Source organism: Anolis carolinensis, chromosome 3 (assembly GCF_035594765.1).
Source record: "Anolis carolinensis isolate JA03-04 chromosome 3, rAnoCar3.1.pri, whole genome shotgun sequence".
NCBI classification, from domain to species: Eukaryota; Metazoa; Chordata; class Lepidosauria; order Squamata; family Dactyloidae; genus Anolis; species Anolis carolinensis.
In genome coordinates, this window is record NC_085843.1 from 14,282,503 (window position 1) to 14,298,352 (window position 15,850).

Sequence of the window (15,850 nt, forward strand, 5' to 3'; positions counted from 1 at the left end):
TGGGAAAGTAACAGAGCTCCATGCAGTCATCCCGGCCACATGACCTTGAAGGTGTCTACAGACAATGCTGGCTCTTTAGCTTAGAAATGGAGATGAGCACTGACTCGCAAAGTCGGACATGACTGGATTTAATATCAGGGGGAAAACCTTTACCTTTACCTACTATATCTTTGATTTTGCCATTTTATAGAAGGGAACCATTTTATTATGTATTGTACATAATGGGACTTGAGCATCCCTGGATCTTGGTATCCACGGGGAAAATGAAATCACAGGGGATACCAAGGGTCCACCATCTTATTTTAATCAAGCCAAACAACATACAGAAAAATTAAAATTTCAAATCCTGTAAACCCAGTTTCTCCCTTTCTTTTGCATCCTATAGAACAGAACTTTCCAAACACACTTTTTGTGACACAGTCATTCTGTTTTACTAGCAAACCGAAGGTTAAACCACCAACCACATAAGAGATATGGACCCATACAAGAACTCTTAATAACCAAGTTTATGGTGACATAACATATCTCAGGAAATACTTTCCTGTATATTTTTTAAAATAAAAGATTTGTAAAATAATAATATACATTTTCAGGATTTTTATCATTTCTTGTTAAGTTTAAGTGACATATTTACATACTGCAGCTGACACACCAACGCGTTGCGACACAGTTTGGAAAGTTCTGCAGTGGAGCTTTATATTTAGTCCATGACTTCTTCCCTTGCCATATAAACTTTGACAAACTCTTCTACCATTGCTTAAATGACATGTCATTCAGCAAAATCTGTATTGTCTAGAATGCAAACAACATTCTAGCAAAACATTCATCAAAATTCTTCCTAATGGAGACAGCTGTCCACCCTTTCCTAAAGGTTTCCTGGGATGTATAACTATTTAAATAGAACACCAATGCATGCAGAAACTGCAGTTGGCCCTCCACATTTGTGGATTTGGCTTTTGAGGATATGACTGTTTGCAAATTTAATTAAAATATTCTCTTTAGGAACCTCTAGGTCAGCCAGTGCAGGCTCTAATCAAGCAGCTTCTCTCATCGAGGATGTTACACTGTTTATTTCAGACTAGAACTTGTGAGAGGAAGAGAGAGTAATAAAAGAGAGAAACAAATAGCAAACATTTATTTTTAACTCTTCTGTTTAATTCCATGTTGATGTATTGTAGGTTTTTTAATGTAACTTCAACTACTTTTAGGGTTGTGAGCTGCTTGCATTTGAGTCTCATTAAGAGAAGAGAGTGGGATTCATAATGCTGCAGGACCTAGAGAAAACACAATGTTCCATAACATTGAGCCATGGCAGTAATTCTGCAGTGTGGATAAGTGTAAGGTTATCATCCTACATTGGATTTCCTGCAACAATAAACTAAACATTCTTTTTGCTTAATCACTCATTACAGAGTGTTTATTTTCTTCAACAATCACAAGTTCAGCACTAAGCCATTGTAAACTACCACAGAAAACCCTGAACCTTTCTTTGTGACCTGATTTCTACATGCAGGAGATTCCTGATGAAGGCAAATCAGACTGTCAATACCTGGCATGCTAAGTTTATTATTTTCAACCTGGTGCTTCCACTATTCACTTTATAAAGGTATTCTGCTCTCTTGATGGAGATCAGATTTGGAGGTGCCGGTGGAAGTATTTTCATGAAGAGCTTCTGGATGAATTCAAATTTCCAAACTGGCACCACATCTATCGCGCCTAGTAGTCAAAGATCCACTGATAAAACACCCTCTGGTCACAGCAGTGCAGTTGTTGATTTCAATTATTCATGCATTTCTATAATCAAGGCCTCATCCATATTTATTACGCTTACAGCGACCCAGTAATGAGCTCTGATTCCTGCACAGGAGAAACATGATAGTTCTTAAAAGCCGATGCAGCTGAGAAGTCAAATCTACTTAAAGTGTAGGTACTGAGTACAAAAGAAAGATCAAGCCTTTCTTGCTTTGATAGACACCAGTGTAAAAAAAAAAAACCTGGCTGTTTTTTCTCTCCTCCATGAGAAAGTACACAAACCAAAAATCCTGAAGCTACCAAAGACTTGGCAACACAAAACTGACCATTTTGGCTACCACTTTAACTTCCCACAAAGCCCTAGACCAGAAGTTTTCAACCTGTGGGTCCCCAGGCGTTTTCGCCTACAACTCCCAGAAATCCCAGCTACTTTAAGAGTTGTTGGGATTTCTGGGAGTTTAAAGCTAAAACATCTGGGGACCCACAGGTTGAGAACCACTGACCTAGACTAATGGTTCCAACTTTTGGTCCTCCAGGTGTTTGAGATTTCAACTCCTAGTGATTTCAGCTCCACTAAAATTGCGAGTTTGGAAGGCCCGGCATGTATAGCTTTTCAGAAGGCCAAAGCAGACAGGATGGATGGAGGGCAAAATCAGATGTTTATTCTCAATGGCCAGAGAGGATGTCAGCGGAGAAAGCACTCCAAAGTACTGACATACTGCAACTGCTAATACAGGGTATTTTTATTTCATTTGATAGTTATTCAAGAAACCTAGCTCCTGATTAGTCCAAAAAGTGTCTGACTAGGATCCTTTCAGGGCTGTGTCCATCATAATTTCTGGTTGGATCTTTGCAGTGACAAGAAATTTAATAAACTGTGATTGGGTTATTTTTAAGAGTTAGACCATTTATTGCTTCACCTATGAGAGGGGCACAATGAGAAAGGAATGTGGTGTGGCAATTTCCAATGCGTTCATGATGGGCTTAATGGTTTGGTTCTGGTGGACACAATGGGATGAAGGCCCAGGCTGTGGTGCAGGCTGGTGAGCAGCCAGCTGCAGCCAGCTGCAACAAATCACTCTGACCAAGAGGTCATGAGTTTGAGGCCATCTCGGAGCCTGCGTTTGTCTCTGTCTTTGTTCTATGTTAAGGCATTGAATGTTTGCCTTATATGTGTAATGTGATCCTCCCTGAGTCCCCTTCGGGGTGAGAAGGGCGGAATATAAATACTGTAAATAAATAAATAAATAAATAAATAAATAAATGTTAACACACAACAAGGTGCTCTCAGGTACTGGTTAGAAATCTCCCCAGGAGCTGAAATAAGGTCTGAGAAAAGGGAATATTCCCAGACTAGCCCAGACCATATCATGCCAGGTGGATGAAAGAAAGGCTCTGACTCAAATTCATTGTATGTCCCTTTCCCATTCTTCCTAATTCATTGTGTGGGGATTTTCTCTGGGCGAGGATGAGGTAAAAGTCAAGTGAGTTTACGTTCTGGGGAATTTTCAAGGAATTTCATGGAAAGGTTACTTTTTAAGGCCATTAGAAATGACCGTGTAACTGGCTATATTTTCTAATGGAGACACAAATAATAATTCATAATTTGGGGTTTGATTCTTGATATCACAGAATCCCTGGTCAACTGGGAGCAGGAGTACAAAACACCTGGAAAACCAAAGATTAACAATCACTGCCCTAGAACAAAGGCACATCAGCAGCATAGTTGGAGATTTAAAGATCCCATCTTCTTGTGGCTTTGTGTTGCTGTTACTACCAGGTAAGTGTTTCAGGGCTTTCTGTCAACGTAGGACATTTTGTAATACACAACACTTCTGGTGCCTTTTGACCCTGCAGAACTGTAGCTCTGGGCTGTGGCCCGGGCTGTGGTGCAGGCTGGAGAGCAAGCCAGCTGAAACCAGCTGCAATGAATCACTCTGACCAGGAGGTCATGAGTTCGAGGCCCGCTCGGAGCCTATGTTTGTCTTGTCTTTGTTCTATGTTAAAAGGCATTGAATGTTTGCCTATATGTGTAACGTGATCCGCCCTGAGTCCCCTTCGGGGTGAGAAGGGTGGAATATAAATGCTGTAAATAAATAAAATAAATAAATAGCTCTGTGACTCCACTTTAATGGCCATGGCCACATTCTATGAAGTTTAGGGAGGTGCAACAGAAATAGCAGTCAACTGCTGCTGGAAAAATACACTTTCCCTCCATTTAGTGTGGAGACTGCAGTGAGGATTTTGAATGGCTGTCAAAGAGGATAACATGTCTTGCACTGTATTGCATGGCTATGCCCAATTCTTTTTAAGCACAGACTCTGTATCAGACATCCTTTAGGGCCTGAAAGCAATAAACCTCTGTTCCTTTTGCCTTTAAACCTGGTTTGAAAAATATAAAAGGAAATCCAAGTGGGTTAGCAAGTGATATAATATTCTTTGCTAATAAAACAGTCCTGGGGCTTTGAACCCTGCTTCCACACTATTACAGTTCAATGTGAAATGCTTAAGGCCAGCGGTTTTTTGGATGTTAGATGTTTTTCAATTTTGGAATGCCTGTAGTTCGTAGTGAATGAGAAAAGCGAGGGAAGGAGCTAGTTTCAAATCCAGCTCCCACTGAGTTTTACTCAAGGTTGCTCCATCACTGTTGGAAATTTGATGGGGGAAAGGGAAGGGGACTCCAAACTCTTTACTGCTCCTTCGACCTTTGAGGAGGAGGGTTAACTTCACATTCAGCCCACACTTTTTCTCCATCACAGTATGAAATTTGATGGGGATAAAAGAAGGGGTGAAGACTCTGGGTTCTGCTTCTGAACGTATACCAATTTCTTTTAAAGAGCAGACCGTCAGGAAGAGAAATGTTCAAATGCATCAAGCTGCTGTGGACTTAGGAACTGTTGCATAGCTCTGGCTCTACAGCCAATCTGCACCATTTCCAGGGTGTCCAGCCCACTTTTGAGCAAGCAAAAGGAAAATACAATGTGGTTTTGCAATGCAGACATTCCCTGAGCCCACAACAGATGGATGCAGATGGCCTTTTCCTTCCACTGACTTTTGTCAGAGTATTAGCAGCGCAGCAGTAGTTGAATGGAATCAGTGGAGCGCAGAACGAAGAGACACTCAGAGATGTTGGTAAAACTATTTACAAAGTTTTACTGTATAGAATCATAGAATCATAGAATAGTAGAGTTGGAAGAGGCCTCATGGGCCATCCAGTCCAACCCCCTGCCAAGAAGCAGGAAATCGCATTCAAAGCACCCCTGACAGATGGCCATCCAGCCTCTGCTTAAAAGCCTCCAAGGAAGGAGCCTCCACCACAGCCCGGGGGAGAGAGTTCCACTGTCGAACAGCCCTCACAGTGAGGAAGTTCTTCCTGATGTTCAGGTGGAATCTGAAACAGACTAACAGACTAACAGATGACAGATGAACACAGGACTCAAACTCTAGGCAGACAGAACTCAACTCCTAGGCAGACAGATCTTGACTGAACTGATGCAATCAATAAGCACACACACTTGTGTCTGGATACTCCCTAGTTCCAGCCACACATCAAGGTCATCACAGCTTCTTGGCAATTAACTCTTTCCACACTATGGTACATTCTGGATGATGCAATCAGTTGCAATACAAGCATGACACAATTGCATTTAAACACTATCAATACACAAATCCCACATTAACAACTTTTACAGGGGATTTGTGTAAATCCAGTAGCAGAATTCAGATTCTCCTCCTTTAAGACTGTGATAGAGTGACAACTCCTTGAGAAAAGGGAGATCTCTATGTGAAATTACCCCCTTTCCTCAAAGGCAAAGAATTTTGGTTCTGGAAAAAGGAGACTTGTCTGTATTAAAATATAACTGATTTACAGTCTTTCACAAAATAAGTAGGGCTGCCCATACCATAAAGAAGAGTGTGTCAACCACCGTTGACAGTGGACTATGGGAGGAACAAAACAGTGGAAAGGGGCTGGAAGACAAAAAATATGTGTCACATCACACAGATGCAGACAGATGCAAACAGACACATGCACAGCTACCCTGTTAGCCTCAGATGAACTGCGGAGCTGTGACTAGTGTCAAATTAAGATTCAGCTGACAATTAGTCAGCTTCTGTATCGGGAGGGTAGAAGTTGTATTATAAGCTTTGCAAAAAATAACTGCACAATCCCTCTCCATTGTAGAGACACCAAGGAAGCACTTCAATCATAACACATGACAATTCTCAGAAGTCATACTAAAGACTAAAAACATTTTCAATGAAAACAATAACAGAAAAATAATAACCATACTGGACATCAGCATTTCTCAAATTACACTAGTTTTATCTTCTGTGCTTCTCTTTTGTTTTGTATTTTTCTGAAGGTTGTTTTATTGTTTTAATATCTTTTAATATTTATTGTTTTTAATATCTTTTATTGTTTTCATATGTTCTGAGCTGCCTGGAGCATTGTTTTTACAATGGAACAGTTAATAAAACTACACTTAATAGATAACCTAGCCTTGTATTTCATAGGATGCAATCTCATACTAAGTCAGGCCATCTAGCCAATACTTGTAAGTTCTTATTAAACAAATGGGTTCTCTGACATTTAAAGAAAAACTTATTTTGTCTATACCACCAAAATATTTCACCACCCAAATTCTTGCAGTGGTTTGTAGGTTCCAGATTCACTGCCTTTGATCTGAAACAAACTCCTCCAAATGAACCAACAAGATTACAAGGGATCTAAGAGCACACTCCTCTTGTACCACCAGGCAAGATCGTATTATGCATGTCATTCCAAAATGTCTTTGTCTTAGACCAGCATATAAAATAAAGCGTGACAAGGTTATGTAAAGAATGGTAAATGGCATCTTTGTGTTTCAAGCCATTTGCCATAGGGAGAGTATACAGCTAGAACTGACATTAAAATCGCAATGAAAATCCTGATTATGATACTGACATAATTGCTACCCTCAGATAAGAATTCCAGAGATGTCAGAAAACAACAGGGCTAAAAAAGAAAACTAAAGGAATAGGGCAGGGGTTCCCAAACTAAGGCCCGGGGGCCGGATGTGGCCCATCGAAGCCATTTATCCGGCCCCCAAGGCACAAGGGCATAAGGGGATTGGGCTAAATGACCCAAGGGGTCTCTTCTTCTCTTACAACCTTTATTATTATTATTATTATTATTATTATTATTATTATTATTATTATTATTATTATTGATGGGTGGCCATCTCTCAGGGGTGCTTTGCATCTGCTTTTGGTGCAAAGAGGCAGAAGGGGGTTGGACTCAATGGCCCAAGAGGTCTCTTCCAACCCTCTTTATTATTATTATTATTATTATTATTATTATTATTATTATTATTAACATTGAGGCTGGGTGGCCATCTATCAGGGGTGCTTTGCTTGGGCTTTTGGTGCAAAGAGGCAGAAGGGGGTTGGACTCAATGGCCCAAGGGGTCTCTTCCAACCCTCTTTATTATTATTATTATTATTATTATTATTATTATTATTATTATTATAATAACATTGAGGCTGGGTGGCCATCTGTCAGGGGTGCTTTGCTTGTGCTTTTGGTGCCAGAGGCAGAAGGGGGTTGGACTCAATGGCCCAAGAGGTCTCTTCCAACCTTCTTTATTATTATTATTATTATTATTATTATTATTATTATTATTATTAACATTGAGGCTGGGTGGCCATCTGTCAGGGGTGCTTTGCTTGTGTTTTTTGTGCCAGAGGCAGAACGGGGTCGGACTCAATGGCCTAAGGGGTCTCTTCCAACCCTCTTTATTATTATTATTATTATTATTATTATTATTGCTGTTTTTGTTGTTGTTATTATTATTATTATTGCTCGGTGGCCAACTATAGTCTGGCCCTCCAACAGTCCGAAGGATTGTGAACTGGCCCCCTGTTTAAAAAGTTTGGGGACCCCTGGAATAGGGTCTTCAAAGGCAGCTACAGAACCTAAGGAATACAGAAAAAATCAAGACACAACCTCCTTCAACCTACTGCCTTCCAAATGGAATGGACTACAACTTCCATCATTCCCTAACATCCCAATTGCTGTCCAACAAATTTGGAAGGCACCAATCTGGGGGTGCCTGTGCTCATATGACGATAAGTAGAAGGCTACCAATAACATGTTGTCAAAAAGATGTCGGATTGTAATTTTTTTCCACCACCCCACATTACGTAATAAAACCTTGTTATTGATTATGTAATGACCTCCCCTCACAATGATAAATATATGCTGAACAGTCACTTGGCTGCATCAGCTGATCTGAGCCCTCAAAAGAGCAAAACAATTTCATAGTGAGAGATTATGCATGTTTTACCATTCCAAAAGCCTTCTTAATAAAATAGAAAGCATTGTGGGGATGGCAAGAGATGTTTCAAAAAGGGAAGCCAGAAATCAATGCACTGTCACTTTGTTGCCCAGCTGGGTGATTTAATATGTTTATAAGAAAAATGTGTCAGTTGAGGTTATCTTCTCTCACCTCATTTAACCAAGACGTAGTTGAGCTTTTTCCTTTTGCAATTAAACCAGAATGAATCATTAACCATATCTTTAGAACAAACTTGGCTGTTAAACAAACTTCAAATCATGGTTTAATATCTTGGCATTTTTTTTTAAAAAAAGGTACTCATTGTTTCAAAGTCTGGATAACATGATAAACTATTTTTAATTAGATACTTTCCAGATCAAAGCTGCACACTTTGAAAACAGAAGCAAAGAAGCTTCAGGAGAATGCAGAGGTCTTGTAAATATTTTGAATTAAGAATCTGAGATATGGCTATCTGAATAATAATAATAATAATAATAATAATAATAATAATAATAATAATAATAATAATAATAATAATACAGTAGAGTCTCACTTATCCAAGCTTCACTTATCCAATGTTCTGTATTATCCAACACAGTCTGCCTTTTAGTAGTCAATGTTTTTGTAGTAAATGTTGCAATGTTTTGGTGCTAAATTCGTAAATACAGTAATTACTACATAACATGACTGTGTATTGAACTGCTTTTTCTGTCAATTTGTTGTAAAACATGATGTTTTGGTGATTAATTTGTAAAATCATAATGTAATTTTATGTTTAATAGGCTTTTTTCTTAATCCCTCCTTATTATCCAATATTTTCCCTTATGCAATGTTCTACCAGCCCGTTTATGTTGGATAACTGAGACTCTACTGTAATAATAATAAACTTTATTTATATCCCGCCCACTCTCCAAACAGGACAGGGGGCAGCTTACAAAAATAAGTCACAGTACAAAACCAAAACAAAAAATAGAATAAATACATGAACAACAATATCAAAGCAAAACAAGCTAAGAACTAAAAATAACAATATCATAATAAAATTAATCATTTATAATTCTGCTGGATTATATTGTAGTAAAAGGTAAAGGTTTTCCCCTGACATTAAGTCCAGTCATGCCCAACTCTGGGGGTTGGTGCTCATCTCCATTTCTAAGCCGAAAAGCCAGCGTTGTCCGTAGACACCTCCAAGATGATGTGGCCGGCATGACTGCATGGAGTGCCGTTACCTTCCCGCCAGAGCAGTACCTATTGATCTACTCACATTGGCATGTTTTCGAACTGCTAGGTTAGCAGGAGCTGGGGCTAACAGCGGGCGCTCATTCCGCTCCCGGGATTTGAACCTGGGACTTTTCGGTCTGCAAGTTCAGCAGCTCAGTGCTTTAATGCACTTCGCCACCGGGGCTCCTGGATTATATTGTACACCACAGCAAAAAACAATTCACCATCTTGATAAGTTATAATTAATCATTTCCAAACACCTACTTCCATGTCCATGTTTTCAGTTCTTTTCTAAAGGTGGCTAGAGGGGGTCTAGCTAATTTTTTGGGGGCCACCCCTGAGAAGGCCCTCTCCCTCATTTCCACCAGCTGCACTTGTGAGGGCCTTAAGGCACGAATAGGTTCATAGGGGGAGACACAGTAACGTAAATAGGCTGGACCTGAACCATAAAGAGCTATATAGGTGATAGCCTGCATTTTGAATTGGGTCCGGAAACACACAGGCAGCCAGTGGGAGTGCTTTAACAAGAGAGTGACGTGCTCCCTGTTGTCAGCTCCTGTCAGAAATCTGTCTGCCACTCTTTGCACTAATTGCAGTTTCCGAACTTGAAGAACCTGAAGAATTTGAAGGACTGCTGATTTGAAGGTTGGGTTGCTGACCTGAAGGTTGCCGGTTCGAATCCAACCCGGGGAGAGTGCTGATGAGCTCCCTCTATCAGCCTCAGCTTCATGAGGGGACATGAGAGAAGCCTCCCACAAGGATGATAAAACATCAAAACATCTGGGCATCCCCTGGGCAACGTCCTTGCAGACAGCCAATTCTCTCACACCAGAAGTGACTTGCATTTTCTCGAGTCACCCCTGACACAAAAGAAAATGTTTCCAAACTGTCTTCATAGGCAGCCCCACAGAGACTGCATTGCAGTAATCCATCTGAGATGTAACTAAGGTGTGGACTAGTGTGGACAGATCAGCTTTTTCGAGGTACAGGTGCAGCTGGCACACAAGTTTTAATAGTGTGAAAGCCATCCTGGCCACCGCTGACACCTGAGCTTCAAAAGTCAGCGCTGAGTCCAGGAGGACCCACAGACTGCGGACCTAAGTCTTCAGGGAGAATATGACCCTGTCGAGCACAGTAAGCCACCCTATACCTCAATCGGTCCCACAACTGAGCAAGAAGACCTCTGTCTTGTCAGGATAAAGTTTGAATTTGTTAGCCTTTCCAGCCCATAACAGCTGCCAAGCACTGGCTCAGGACCTGAATGGCTTCCCTGGCTTTAGGTGGAAAAGAGTAGTAGAGTTGAGTGTCACCGAACTCCAAAACTCCGGATGATCTCAACTAGCAGTTTCATGTAGATGTTAAATAGCACCCAACTGTTATTAATATTTATAACAGAATGGAAGGTGACCCATATAGAAGAAAGAAAAAAAACTAAAACCTGGATCTAAAACCAACTGTTTCCTCAAATGCTACTGGGTTGCAACTCCCAGCAACCCTTGTTAATTTGTTGGTGACTCCCCATGTGAGTTGTAGTCCAGCAATGTCTGAAAAGGCACAAGTGCCTTGATTTAAGTGATATAAAATGCCTCAGTGTTGTTTGTATTGCTTAGCATTTTAAAACCTAAACTTATTCAAAGTCTGCAAAGTATACCAAAAGCATTCTCCAAAGACTGAAGTTATATTGACTCAAGTGGAGCATGGAAAAGTACATTTTAGGATTGAAACTCAGATTTTCCCTGCCAGCATATACCCAGAGTTCTGCAGTCAGCCAAGTAGGTTGATTCTGGGAGCTGTGATCCTAAAAATAATTTTCCCTGGACCTTCTTTGACTGATGCAACTGACAAGTGCAAAAAGACCTGGGACAGGACAAGTTTTCAGTTTGGGAGCATCCCTACTAAAATTCTTGCATATAAAACTAGGCCAATTGAGAACAGTTTCTGTCCAATCCATTTGTGTCTCCTATTTTGCACTAAATCATAGTAATCCAATAACAAATAAGGAGGGGCAGAGGTGAAGGGAAACAAGCAAACAAAGATATTTAAAGAAACAGTTCAAAATAATATTAGGAAGTACTGAATAGTCAGAGATGAAGCCTCTTGATTAAAGTGAACAATCCATATGTCTGAAACTAAAAGTCCAAGTAGAAATGACAACCATATGTATGTACATATTCATGCCAACCTAATTTATGTTCAAATACTTGCCAGCATCCACAAGTTGTAGGGAAGGAAAGATCAAGGTAGACCTATAGTCTTTGCAGAGTGTGACTACAGTAGTTGTTGGATTGTGAATTGATCAACAAGCTGCAGAATTCAGAGTGGAAAACTATTTCTCCTGTCACAAGGTATGATATCCCGTATAGTGATTCTGATCTTTCCTACCCATCACTTGGGAGAAACAGCCTTTTTTGGGGAGACCTAGCAAAGCATTGATGGCCTCCTCTTCCTCCTTCCTGAAAACCAACTCTTTGGGCTCAGGAGAAGAAAGGACATTATATAGCCATAGCCAGCACCAGGGCTGAAGAACACTGGGGGCTAAACATCAAACAACATTTTGAAGGCAAAGTTAAGGGCTGAAAAGGATAGAACAGAGTTTATAGCAGAGTATTTGTGTAACCACTACAACTTGTTTGTTTGGGCGGTCTTAAGGAAAGGGCTGTACAGTATAAGCGCACATCTGCAGAGTATGTGTTTCAAGATGGCATGCGGACATGCAAAACCAGATATAAACAGCAAATTCTATTCAAATGAAGGACTTCCAGTCCAACAATACCACAGAAACACACTGAAGTGCCTTGAAAATGCCTAGTAGTAGTACTAGTACTAGTAATGATAACAACAACAACAACAACAACAACCTGGAAAAGCTGACACGATATGAGGATTTAAAGATTGAATTGCAAAGACTCTGGCACAAGCTAGTCAAGGTGGTCCCAGTGGTGATCAGCACACTGGGTGAAGTGCCTAAAGACCTTGGCCTGCACTTAAACACAATCGGCGCTGACAAAATTACCATCTGCCAGCTGCAGAAGGCCACCTTACTGGGATCTGCATACATTATTCACCAATACATCACACAGTCCTAGACACTTGGGAAGTGTCCGGTGTGTGATCCAATACAACAGCCAGAAGAGTGTCTGCTGTGGACTCAACTTGTGTTTCAAATAATAATCCATATTTATACCCTGCCCCATCTCCCCGAAAGGACTCGGGGTGACTTACAGCATTTTGTAAATAGGCAAAATGTTGAAGTAGATAGTGAAACCACAGTTACTGGTGCCATGTACATGGGACTCATATTATACTTGATGGCTGAGTTCAGAAAAAAGAGGGAGCAAACACTAAGTGTTGGGCCCATTTCACCTTGAATAAGCGACTGGTATTTTAAGTTACAGTATGTATTTAGGAGGGCAGAAAGAGGGTAATATTTGTGATCTAATGTTGTTATTGCATTTCAATCTATTTTATTTTTGTATTATTATTTATGGCTTTATGGTTGCATGAAAATGTTGCAATGAGCAACACAAGCAAATGAGTCCAGCAAACAAGTCCTAAACTAGTACTGGATTGAATGTCTTTGGGGACAATTAATATGTATCAAATGTAACATATTGTTTGTAGTATTGTTGTGAAACACACAGAGATAGAGAGATAGAGAAAGACCCTTATAACTATGAAACTCAAACTTTGTGGGTTCACTTACATGCACCTGGGAAGAAATTTTCTCATTAGAAATTTGCTGTATCCTCCAGATAATTCTATGGTATATTTTCCCCTGGAAGTTACCATACAGCTGTTTTGGAGTTACAGTAGAGTCTCACTTATCCAAGCTAAACGGACCTGCAGAACCTTGGATAAGCGAATATCTTGGATAATAAGGAGGGATTAAGGAAAAGCCTATTAAACATCAAATTAGGTTATGATTTTACAAATTAAGCACCAAAACATCATGTTATACAACAAATTTGACAGAAAAAGTAGTTCAATATGCAGTAATGTTATGTTGTAATTACTGTATTTACGAATTTAGCACCAAAATATCATGATATATTGAAAACATTGACTACAAAAATGCATTGGATAATCCTGAACCTTGGATAAGCGAGTCTTGAATAAGTGAGACTCTACTGTATTAACAAATTACTAGAAATGATACTTCTTTAGGAATCTCTAATTCCTCCAACAAACATCTATGGCATGCTGAGACAAGAAGTGAAGGACATAATTCAGTGGTGCTCTGTCGTATTTTTAATTCCATACAACTGAAGTCAAGCCAAGAATGTATTCCCTGTGAATACAGGAATCTGACTGCATATACACAAATACATACATGCTGGGACTTAAATTTTGATTGTTTTTAAAATATTCAATTATAGTTGTCCCCATAGAACTGAGAAAGAGGTATGTTTGCATGGGAGATAAGGGAGCAAGGAGGACACTTTTGGTTTCCAAGATTGTCCTCTACTTGGTCTGTCCTGTGCCGAGATTCCTTGCAGTCATGGAATGATAAATTATATGTCACTTCTCTATTTGCTTGATCCTCTCTTTTTAAAAAAGAGATACATTCAAGTTTTATTCTCAACACATTTCCCCATATGTTTATTTGAGGCCCCTTCTACACTGCCATATAATCCAGATTATCAAAATAGATAATCCACATTATCTGCTTTGAACTGGATTATCTGAGTCTACACTTATATAATCCAGTTCAAAGCAAATAATGTCAGGGGATGATGGTTGTGCAGAGTGGATTCCAAAAATCATCATCCTCGTCTCACCTCCTTCTCCAGACTGTATTCACATGCTGAGAAACAGCACTGGTCAAACAAACACTCCAGCAGACGAAGTCCAATTGTTGATTAACTTTATTTACATGTCTATTTACAGTTTGCATTTCTTGGCTTCAGAGCATAGCATTCATAGTCCATCTTCAGCGAATGCTCACACCGAACACCACAGATAAGATAAACAATATTCCTCAGTCCGGAGGAAGTTCCAACCCTCAAAGGCAGGAAATCAAGTCTCATAGGTCATAGCAATCACAACAGGCTGTCAGTCAAAACTAGCCTGCTGTTAACTATTTCATTACTGAAAAATACACACTCTTGCTCATCAGCAGTAAACACTTGATTTACATTTCATACAAATACAACCATACTCCAACAGATAATCTGTCTTTTATCTGGCAGTGTAGAAGGGGCCTGACTTAAGTAAAACCAGGAGCCCTATCATCGTTCCTGTTCAATATACTCCTAACACTTATGTTCTGTTATAGAACTGTAATTCTAGGCCTTCCCAAGGCTCACCCCAAAACTGTGGAATGACCTACAAGAAGAGATATGATGCTAAATCAGCTGTCAGAATTTAAGACACAATTGAAGACCCATCTCTTCCAGCAGGCATACCCAGTCAATGTTAAATTGTGAATTTTACTCTGCATTTTATTGGTGGATTTTAACTTGTATTTTAACTCTGTTTATATTGTTGTATGCCTTTTAATAGTGTTTTATTTCTTGTTTTAATGATGTTGTACCCCGCCTCAAGCCTCAGAGAGAGGTGGGTATTACATTCATTATTATTATTATTATTATTATTATTATTATTATTATTATTATTATTATTTTCTTAGTGCCAAAGACTGGTGCAGGTTATGGCTATAAGATAAGTGTGTTATAGTGGTAAATAATGCAGCAGATGGTACCCAGCAGAGAAAACTTCCAGCTTTCTGCTGACGGAGCTCACTCAACAGCTTATTCTGCCAAGACTGTCCCTGGGCAGCAATCCAATTCTCCATTGCTGGCAAAATGGGGACCCCCTGGGTTGCTGTACATCTCTCTAGATGAAGAGCATAGAAGATAAGACTCCAGAGAGCTAAACAGTGCAGAAGCGAATAAAAATAATAAGTGTGCAAGTACAACCCATCTGCCTTCCACTCCCCCCCCCCCCCATAGCCATGAGAATTGAAGAAGGCAATTGGCAAAAGAAGTATAGTCAGCCCTCTGGATTCACTGGTCTTCAGAGAACAGGACCCTGTGAATGTGAACAACTGTGAATTGCTTATTTGTACCTAGAAGAACAACTCTCTAGGAACATCGAAAGCCTCTTTTACACTGCTTATCTGATTGGAACTGGATTATATGGCAGTCTTATATGGCAGATTATATGCCATATAATCCAGTTCAAAGCAGATAGCGTGGATTATCTGATTTGATAATCTGCATTATATAACAGTATAGAAGGGGCCCTAGTCTTTCAGCATGACCTCTGCTAGTAGTTGAACATAGAATTGTATTGAAAGATGTAGTGGTTCCTAGAGAGAAATCTCTAGGTTCGCCAGTGTATTTAGATAAAGTTGGACATAGAACCAAACTGGAGGACTTGGAATCCTAAAGAGAACATTTTTAATCAAATATGTGAATAATCATATCCACAAAAGTCAAAACCACAATTTATAGCTGTAGAGGGACAACTATAAAGTCACTCCACCTGTCCATTCTCAGCCATCACCTTTTGGCAGCCTTGCTCTGCCAAACTAATGCCAAAACAAATGAAACACAATC

The 15,850-nt window shown here is 39.8% G+C and overlaps 1 protein-coding gene and 1 long non-coding RNA gene across 14 annotated transcripts in view; both read right to left on the minus strand.

The window, feature by feature from the left end:
• Positions 1-15,850, minus strand: part of dlg2 (discs large MAGUK scaffold protein 2) — a 1,295,060-nt gene that overhangs the window by 1,246,029 nt on the left and 33,181 nt on the right. The gene's annotated exons all lie outside the window — the stretch shown is intronic.
• LOC134297976 (uncharacterized) overlaps positions 1-15,850 on the minus strand; it is a 58,055-nt gene that overhangs the window by 41,597 nt on the left and 608 nt on the right. Inside the window, exon 2 of the long non-coding RNA XR_010004930.1 lies at positions 1-15,797. This exon is cut by the window's left edge and continues 18,956 nt beyond it. This is a non-coding gene — a long non-coding RNA (uncharacterized LOC134297976). The remainder of the gene's footprint in view (positions 15,798-15,850) is intronic.